Here is a 10573-nt window from a genome sequence, read left to right as displayed (position 1 = left end):
AAAGGAAATGGAATTCAATGGAGGTGTATATTTTCGTTAGTTAATAATTTTCATTTTTCAGAATTTGAGTATGCATGTAAATTCCCAATGTAACTAGACGCTTTAGCTCTATTTGGAACATGAAAACTTTTCTTCCTCATTCATTCAGCAACGACAACAACACAGCGAAAGATCTTTCTGCATGGGATAAATTAACAGCTGTAAGTGTATCAAAACCCGATTTTCCATATATTTTTTATAAACTTATATGACGAAATGAATTTATTCGGGTGAGCAGCAGCATTTAATACATTGTCAATGGACATAAATTGATTAAAATATTTATAGAAAGTGAGAAAGTTAGCCCCGGTCCTCAGAGTTGATATTGATCAATATAGAAACAAAAATTGTTGTCCCGGTTTTTCCTATTTTTTTTTTTTCGGAACATGTTGCAGGGTACTTGAAGCTTTAATGTGGGATATATTATTTGAAACAACTAAAATCATAAAACTAGCTTAGTGCAAATACAAATCAGATACATAAATCAATAAAATTGAACTTAAAATGGAGAAGTGGGTTAAATTTTTTTCGATGTATAATGTGGAAATGAACATATGGAAAATATGTAGAAAAAGATTCAAGTTCACAATCAATGTGTGTGATTTTCTCAAGGTGTGCCATTTTGTCATTTTTATTTCAAAACAAACTTGCACAAATGATAAAGGAAAAACCAGAGGGCCGGGGCTAACTTCGACCACGTCAAAGTTTGTATACCCTTGCAGCTTTTTTGGTAACTCTTTCCTTACCTAATGGCAATCAATGTGGAAGAACGTTTTATCTAAAAAGGCTTATGTTTCAGAAAGAATGGCCTACAATCATAGGAAATAACGAATATATTGATCATAGTCACTGTTTTCCGCTCATCGTTCCTATAGGAGCTATATGATATAGTCATCCGATCTTGATCAAATTTGGCACAGTCGTTTATAAGCGTAGTAAACTCTCTAATATTATAACGAAATTATTGAGAAAAGTCACTGTTCGTGACTTTGGGGTTTCTATGGGAGCTATATGATATAGTATATCCGGCAGAATCCGAGATGTACAACCCCTGCAGTATATACAAGCCTACGTGCAAAATTTCAGCTCTGTAGCTCTTACGGTCTAGAAGGAGTTTGCGTTGATCCAGACGGACGGACGGACGGACATGGCTATTTGAACTCGTCTCGTCGTGCTGATCAAGAATATATATACTTTGTATGGTCGGAGATGCTTCGTTCCATGCGTTGCACACTTCTGACCAAAATTAATATACCCTTTTTGCAAGGGTATAAAAATATCATTATATAGTGTATATAATCAATAAAAAAAATTGTGAAAAAAAAACTCAAAACGCTCCAAAATTGTCCTTTTATTGTCAAAGATAAGAGATTTGTTTTTATGAGCTTCCAATAATTTTCTGTTTAAGCAAATACTCATCATTGCAAGCTCTAAATATAAGAAAATTGATTTGCTACATATTATAAGGCTACTTCATTAAAAAATAGAAGGAATGTTTCTAAATATCAAAACGTGTAAAAGATTCACAAATAATGTAGGTACATAAATCAAATTATTTGTTGTGACTTTAAAGTGGACAGATCTCCAAATTTATTACAGATTAGATTGAAAGTTGAAAGTTACACTATTAAAACATTAAACGTTGACAATGGAATATATCCGATTTCGTTTTGTTATAGATTGTTTCTTGTTGGTTTATTCAATTAAGATGTCTATATATTTATGTCATCATAGAATGAAAACATTTCTTAACACATTTCATCAAATGGAAATCTATAATTTACATCAGACATTTACTGTATAAAATTTTGCTATTCACATTTGTCAATTAATTCATTTCAGTCATTCAACTCCAGTCATAGTGTAATATATATCAATTACAAATATTAATTAAGCATTTGTTACACTTTTCAAATTGTGGCCATAAATAGTCTGTGAAAATGATTATTATTGTACAATGAGAGAGCAGTCAGTTGAAGTTGAAATTGAAATTGAAGTTGAGTTAAGTTAACTTGGCCAAACCAACAAATGGCTTAAGTATAATGACAAGCCAAACAAGCAACAACAACAACAACGACAAGCAAATTAGTCTGCTAAAGCAAATCGGTTGTATCTGGTGTCTGGGGTAAGAGAGTGAAAGTTGAAATCAAAACTAACCAGCAGAAGCAACAGCCCCAGCAGCAGCCGCCCAACTTAAGTTGAGTAATTTTCTGCTCTAACTAAGTAGTCACTGACTGAATGAATAACTGGGCAGGCTGGCTAAAGCGCCCCGCTGATATTCGTTTTGCCTTTTGCTGTGGCTTTCTTTTCCAACGTAATAATAATTTACACATTTTGTTGGGTACGCCGCCGCCGCTTGCGGTTAAAGTTTGTATGGGATGAGATGACTTCAGTTAAGATGAGATGAGGTAACCCCATTAAAAGACACTGCTGCTGCTTTTAACCCGCTTTTGGCGGTCAAACGAAAAGCGAAACCAAAACTGAAACCTCAACTGACAAAACGGACACAAAATCACAAGAGCTTGGCTCTTTTGGGTTTGTTCCAGTGACGTCTTTGTCTCTCCATCTTAGTCTCTCGAACTCACTCGTCCACTTGAATCGAATCTATGCCAATGTCTGTCATTCAACCTCAGGTTTTTTAAGCAAAATATAAAATAAGTATAAATAAAATTATTTCTCGGTTTTTGCCAAGTTTGGTTTTTTTAATCTTTTTGTGCAATTTGTTTACATACCGCTTTTGTCTGTGGCTGGCTGTATGAGGGAGTTACGCAAAGTCACAGATTTTGGATTGTGTTTAGGTCATGATTGATTAATGATTGGTCATTCACGTTATGGGAAGAGCTCATATCCGCTTGAGGGCGGCGGCAGGTGTGAATAATGCGACCATGAAAGGTCACCAATAACACAATTTTTATAAGGCTGCTCGGCTTGCTTAATAAATTAAAAATATCAAAAATAAATACGCGAAAATAAAAACAAACAGTTAAGCTCTAATACTCATACACGTATTATTAATACGACTTAAATATACCCTATTGACAATTACAAATCGGCGAAATGATAAGAAGAAAGTAATCGTGATTACCTATTAGTATGTGGGAAAAGTCTGTGAAAATATGCTTATGTTCCGTATAATCAAAATTATATAACTTAAAAATGTTGTTGTTGCCCAATTTTTGGCAATCCAGAATCACAATTTTTATGCTAGATACAACTCCATAGGAAAAATAGATTAGGATCAATTTGCTTCTTTTTTTTTCAAATAATTACTATCAATTCATTTTTTAAAGGAATCCCATACACCTCTTAATGTCTATAACAAGTTTAATTTATAGTTTAATCTAGACTTTAAAAATTGTGTAACTTTGCTCCTTAAGGTATGCAATGGGATGGATATTATTCACTTTTCAAAGTAATTTTTAACTTTTTTGTTATGCTCTGTTACATAGAAAGTGTCTATAAACAATGCTTGCTTTGAGGATTATATTTTATACATAAGATTATCTAAAAAATTGTTATTTGCTAAAATAACGAATTCCTAGACATATTGGACATATACTATATATTGTTGGAAGAACTTAAGGTGTATGACTGCAAACTGATTTGTGTGCCAATGTACAACTGTTGACATGGCCAATGTTAGGTTTCTTTTTTTGTTTTTTTTTTTTTGGGAATCCCTTTTCAGGTGACTAAAAGCTGCTGCATGACCTGAATAAATGGTGTGGGTATAGATTACACAAATGGGCATATGTTTAATATACATATACTCTCCCCAGTTGCTTGGAACCATTTCTTCGTCATCATCCTCCCCACAGTCAGATGAGCTCTTTCACTCTATACTCTCTTTTTGTCTGGCTTGGATCAAGCTGAGCAATATCTCATCATCATCATCCATTCAATGGGAAGGTAGAGTTTCGGTGAATATTGAGTTTGAGGCTTGGCGCATGCTCAGCTACGTTGTCGCGTGTCAAACGGGCACCGCACTCAAAGCCGGAAAGACGTACCTCGCGCATGCCTTGTGATCATACATAAATAAAAATTTGTTCGTCTTTTTTTTTGTTTTTGTTTTCTTTTTGTGTTTTGTTGCCGAAACCAGTTAAAAGAAAGAAGAAACCGAGAAGGAAAGAGTTTCAATTTCGATTTCAGTTTACCCAGACAGCAGAGTGTATGTCTGTCTGTGTATGTGAGTGTGTGTGTAAGTGTTTTTTTTTTCTCTCTTAAATAGAAACTGAAAGTGTGCAAATCAAAGCCGGGCCTTAAATAACTACAACAATTTATGTACTAAACAAAGCGTGGCAATTGTGACAAGAAATTGTCAAGAAAATACAAAAAAAACCCCAAGAAATACGCGCAATTTCAAAGTTCAACCAGCCAAGAAATAAATAAAGAAAAAAAAAAAAGAAAGTTGTTATCGTCAATGAAGAAGAATTGCGAAAAAAGCACAGGCAAGCAACAACAACAACAAGTATTACAGTGACTCATTTCGCACTTTTGAACCTTTAAATCGGCGTTAACTCAGCACGCCTCAGACATTACAAGGTAGTGACAGAGGTGTGTTAGGAAGGGAAGATTATGTAATTGGTAGCACTAAAGAATGCACAACACGTATACGTACACGACGTTGCTTTTTGGTTTTCCGTTTTCCGTGTTCCCTACTATACAAAAAAAAAAAACCATCTCAAGCATAAAGTGTCCTTTCGTGTTTGTCCGTCTCCACTTATTAGAAGGAGCAACCACACACCAACCCATCGAAACACACTCGCACAAACTCACACACAAAAGTTAAAATGGACTTTCCTACAACAAGAGGGGAGGACTCTATTTCCACTGAAATGGCCCTGCACAGTGCGTGCAGTACGCCTTTGACAATCGAAAATGTTTGCATTTGTGATCCTTGCACCTGCTGCTGCTGCTACTGCTGTTGTTGTTGTTGTTGCTTTTGTTGTTTCTGGTGGCATTGCAACTGAAATTAGCTGCTATTTCTTGTTGTAACTGTCGAAGTTGTCTTCCAGTTTTAGTGCAACGTCGTCGTTCGTTCATTTTGCCTCTTGGCAGCCAGCAGCAACAGCACCACCACCAGCAAATGCAATTTTCTAGTACTTGCTCGTCTCTATCGTAAAATTTTTGGCAATTACAGCTGTTGCCAGTCAGCCACCCAACCAGCAAAAAGAGTCTTCCTTTCGCCCAGTCAGTCAGTAATTGCATGAAATTTAAATTTTACTACAAGACATTTTTTATACGTAGTTATGTTATAACATAAACATAAATAATAAAAATTTCATTTGCTTTTTGCGGCCAGCTGCTGCTGCTGCAGCTAAGAATTTCTTCAAACAGTTTCCCTGTGTCATCTTTTTACATTTGAAATTTTTGTTTTCTTTTTGGGTATTTCTTTTTTTACGAAAACCATGTGTGTGCGTGTATGCGATATGTCCAACCTTGACTTTATTTAAATGTAAATCAAATAAACCTTCATCATCAACTAAACTCAGCCCAACATCATCATCATCAACGTTGCCGCTGTAATGCATAATTCATGAAGAAACTCGCTTGTTTTCAATACGGGAAAAAAAGACAATGGCAATGAACTAAATGTGTGCTAAACTTAATCAATAAAAAAAACCATTGATTAACTATAAATTTTAACTATAGAACATGGATAATGACTGGACTTTCACTATGTATAGAAAATTAAAGTCGGTGAATTATTTGTTTTAAACAGTTACAAATTCAATTTGAACTCGTTTTCATTTGGTGAGTCTCATTGAATACAAAAGAAAGAATGACAACATTTAAAGAATTTTTCCAATACATCTTTAAAAATTTGTTAAAGGTCATTCAAATTATAAGAAAATGAGAAAAAGGAAAACTGATTATAACTTTTTTATATACATATTTTTGCTTCAAATTTCAACAAATCATATTGGAATTTATTACATAAAATAACAAAGGCAAGCTTTACTAGCTAAAAGTTATTACAACTCTGTAACATTTTAGATTTAAATTACCAGAAGTTGACAACAAAACAAAACAAAACAGGTTGGAATAAACCGAAATTGTTGAACATTCAGAAACCTTGGCATATAAATATTTACTTTTGTCGCTAACGTTTTTTCATAATTTTCTTCGCTTTAAAATTGTTAAACATGGCCATGAGCATAAGCTTATACACTCAAACTCACTTTCAATTCTAACTGTAAAAACTATTGACCATATTTAGCGTTTCATTTAATTTGTAGCATATTCCTAAAGTCATAGGACTGAGTCCTGAATTTTATTTGCCACACCCTGCGTATACGTTATTCCGTTTATTCTATTGAAATAATTTTTTATAATTTTTGCAGTATGTGTAAAAAAATATTAAAAACTGTTAAGATACATTTAGAAATTAAATTGGAAAACTTTTTAATTAGAAAATACAGGATATTTCAGTCTTAACTTTAAATTGGTTTTTCAAAATTCTTGAAAATAATTATTAAGGATGTCCAACTCTTTCTGTATGACTAATAGAAAGAGATAAGGGGAAGAGGGCTAAGAGAATGTAAATTCTACATGACACTGTGAGTGCATTCAACTTTTAAGGCCTGTCAATGATGGGGCGACAATAATATGAATGATATGAATTTTTGCACACAAGACACACATTAAGGCAAAGATGCGAGCACCCAAAGAACTCAAGATTATGGTTATGATTATGCCACACTATATATATTTTTTTTTTTGTGCACACAAACATACATTAATAAACTGTCAACCAAATCGTTGAAATATAAAGCTGATGACGACGACTGCGGCCAAGGCGTGCAATTGCATAAACACGGCGCAATCATAAAAAACAAAAACACAAGAAAAACAAAAAACAACCAGCTGGCATGAAAAAAAATGGAATTAAACAAAATGTCAAGTGCTTTTGCTCGAGACGTCCCAGAGAGCACGTGAATTGCATTAATATGAATGCAAATGTTTTGTCTGCCACCGAATGGGTATATATGTATTATGCTGGGTCGAGGAAGAAGGAGGATGAGCTAAATCTATAAATTTATGTGCAAATGTAGCAAAGAATTTTCTTGACTCTAGAGAAATTGCGTTTGTTCTTTTGTAGTTGACAGCAAGTTTTTATGCTCCTTTATATCCTATATTTTACTTTTTCTCTGTTTTTTTTTCTTTTGGTTTGTTTCTCTCTCCTGTTGCAGGCAACGTGCGACAAGTGGCTTACGCTTATGAATTGCTGACGTGAGCTGGGGATTTTCCAATTGCCGAGACAAGTGTTTGTCCCCCATCCCACCCTGGCCGTTGTACGCCATTCTACTTCATTCCATCAAGTTCCACACAACTCAAACCAACAAAAAACTGAACATGCAATTTCACCAACAGCCTCAAAGTATGCAATGGAAAATTGCAATTCTAATTATCGCATTAGCCGGCAACGTGTTGTGCATAAGAAATGGCAAACCCGGATGAGGGACCAGACGAAGCAGGTGACAGCAACATCGGAAATGATGAGTGAGTTGAGACAGCGTGACTTTAATTTATGCAAATCACATTCAAGAAACGCGAAAGGGCGGGCAAATTTGAGTTTGGGTGGGTCGGCCTGACTGGAGAGAAATGTTCAAATTGAGGGGCGTGACTTTGGGTGTTTTTCTTTTACTTCTAGCCATGGCTCATTAAAATTAAACGATTTTCATGTCGATATTCATTAAATAAGCGAACTATTTAATATATATTTTCCATATTCACCAAATACTATGGCAATTTGTCACATTTGTCATTCACCACATAGGAATAAAAATGAAAAATATTGAATAATATGTTTGGAACTTAGCATAAAAGTTAGAAAGTGCATATATTGAAGGACATCGATTCAAAAATTTCAATATTCTGCAGTTGTGGAATACTTTGTCATGATGAAAAAATTATAAGCATGATCAAAAATACTTCAAAACGAAACAAATTAAGTCTAAAAGAATAGCAAAGGAACAAAATTACATATATATTCAAAATTCAAAAGTTTAACTACACCAGAATTCTATTATAGTCCTACTAGCTTTCGGTCGGTGTACATGTTAGGCGTTTCTTAAATGAAATAGTTCTAGCCAACTCTCCGGTAAGGGTGAAGGAAGTCAGAAAAAAAAAAAAAAAACGAAAGATGCATCAATTGTTGTGGTGATTATTAATTGACTAAGCTTAATGTGATTTCTTCTTACAGATTACAAAATCAAAGACACATATCGGTGAAATTGAAAAACTTCTTTCCATCGGAGCCATTGAAAGAAGATGCTTCAACGGAAGCACAACATCCACCACAAATCGAGGCACGTGCTAACAGCGAATGGCGGCGGTGGTGGCGGTGGTTTTCGACCCTCACAAATGTTGGACTTCACACCATCGGATGTGATGAGCTGATGGCTATAATACAAAACGTTATCCACCCAGTTATCTGGCACCCAACTATAAACATCAAGTTCTAGCTCCTTGCCGAATTATAGTCTTAGACCACAACCGATAGCAATGGATAAGCAATTTGCATTTCCCAATGATAATAATGATAATGAATCGCCTCATAGAAGGCAGTAGCGGCTTTAATCCGTATGGAGGCTATCATCAAAATTTTGCCAGCACACCGATTCCCACGACGCCAGTGGTCAGCTATTTAGATCCATATACACAGCAAAATTATCAATATGCACCAACTCCGCCAATTCCACCAGCTGCCAACTATATACAATATCAACAGGAGCAAACACAAAACAATGATCAAAATGATGATCAGATTTATACAGTGCAATCGTCATTACTTGTGGGAAATAATAATAATCATGGGTCATCGCTTCAGCGACCACCGTTGCATGGTTCCGGTGCTGGCGCATCAGAAGATGTCTATCTAAAAGACCCGGCTATGTATTTGATGAGAGTCCATCCACTGTATATCGAAGACCTGCAGTGACACCTTCAAGTTTTGGCAATCTAGTGGCACAGCCGACAAAGCCATCGCATAAAATTTCATACGATTCGCATGATTACCCACCGCCCAGCTATGCGGCAGAGCAGACATCAATTTTTGTGCCACAGCGTCCAGTACAGCGACCTCTTTACAACCGTCAAGACGTCAATGACAACAGACCATTAGCAGCTGCCCCATCGATACGGTTACCATATGCCGGTGCCGGTGCCAGTGCCAGTGCCAGTTTGAGTTCCTCGGCCTATGCTCCATCTTCATCCTACCCATCCCCAGCGTCGTTGCCGCCATCGTCGTCGTCTAATTATGCAAACAACTTTGGTAATTATTTGCAGCGACCCAATCCCAATCCCAGCCTGCGCACCACTATCAACAGCAACAGCAGCGACCAGGACCACCGCCACACAATTACTACGAGTATCAAATTGGAGAGATACCTCCACCCCATCATTCATCCCCATCAGGAGCGCAGCAGTTCAACTATCGACCATCATCTCCACCTTACCAGCAACATTCTGTTTCGCCCTCTACACAAAATTCAAGCATTGGTGGGGGAAGTCTAGCCACTTTGGCCTCACTGTTTAGCTCTACACAGCAATATGCACCAATTTTACGAATCTACTTTTGGGTGGTGCTCCAGCCTCATCCTCATATCCCACCTCATCCCAACATTCCTCCCCATTAGGTAGTCTCTTAGGCGCATTTGCTGGACAGGGGCAGGGCCAGGGACAACATGCCCGACCACCCAATACACAACTCATTAGAGCTCTAGAGAACATCGCACGCAACGACGATTTGCAGTGTGTGCCCAAGGTGCTCTGCCAGATGATTGCCGGTCAAACGTTACGTGGCCAATTGCCAGGCTTCATTACATCTCCAGCTATAACCAAGTAAGTACCAAGAGGGAGAGAGACCAGAGCCATCTACTTCTAGGTACTATACATAAACAAATACATATACATATTTCAGGGCTTTAGTTGTAACTAAATATTATGAAATTTACATTTCTCAAAAGGGAAAATACCAAATGAGTAGAAGAACCCGGAAAACACAAATGGTTAGATGGGGGTAGAGGAAGAAATCTTATTTCGAAAGAGGCGTTAACCAGGATTAGACTTCATTATGCAAGTCGATGATATTGATTGTTCTATTAAATGAGCTACGAGTGAATGGGAGTGAAATGAGACTACAAAGACAGGGGTATGGGGGCGGGTATATAAGATGCTCCACTGTAAATTGATATTGTTTGGCTTTTCCTTGCAAATTGGCATTTAGTCAATTAGGTTTTGTAAGCAGCCTATTGCTTAAGCAGATGGCCAGGAAATGGCAGCAGAAGAGAGTTAAGCCAAATAATGGTTTTTGGTTAGATAATGAGATGACTTGGAGACAAGAAACAAACAACTTGCACATAAATAGGATAAAATGTAAAGGTAGTATTTTCAACTCAAGAGATTTTTGTGGATTTTTTTCAGTTTCCTAGCTGGTTTTCCAACGGCTTCACCTGCTCTTATCTACGGACGAGCTGCACTACTTGGCATTAGTGGGAGGCGAACGCAGCTGTGTGCAAACCTATCAGAAGTG

At 36.5% G+C, this 10573-nt stretch overlaps 1 pseudogene; it reads left to right on the top strand.

The window, feature by feature from the left end:
• The first annotated feature begins 7392 nt into the window (after positions 1 to 7392).
• Positions 7393 to 10559, top strand: LOC137574389 (uncharacterized; annotated as a pseudogene).
• Positions 10560 to 10573: the final 14 nt, after the last annotated feature.

The sequence above is a fragment of the Drosophila tropicalis genome, unplaced genomic scaffold, assembly GCF_018151085.1.
Source record: "Drosophila tropicalis isolate 14030-0801.00 unplaced genomic scaffold, ASM1815108v1 contig_45, whole genome shotgun sequence".
NCBI lineage: Eukaryota > Metazoa > Arthropoda > Insecta > Diptera > Drosophilidae > Drosophila > Drosophila tropicalis.
Note: the sequence above shows the minus strand (reverse complement) of the source record. Positions and strands in the feature narration are given on the sequence as shown.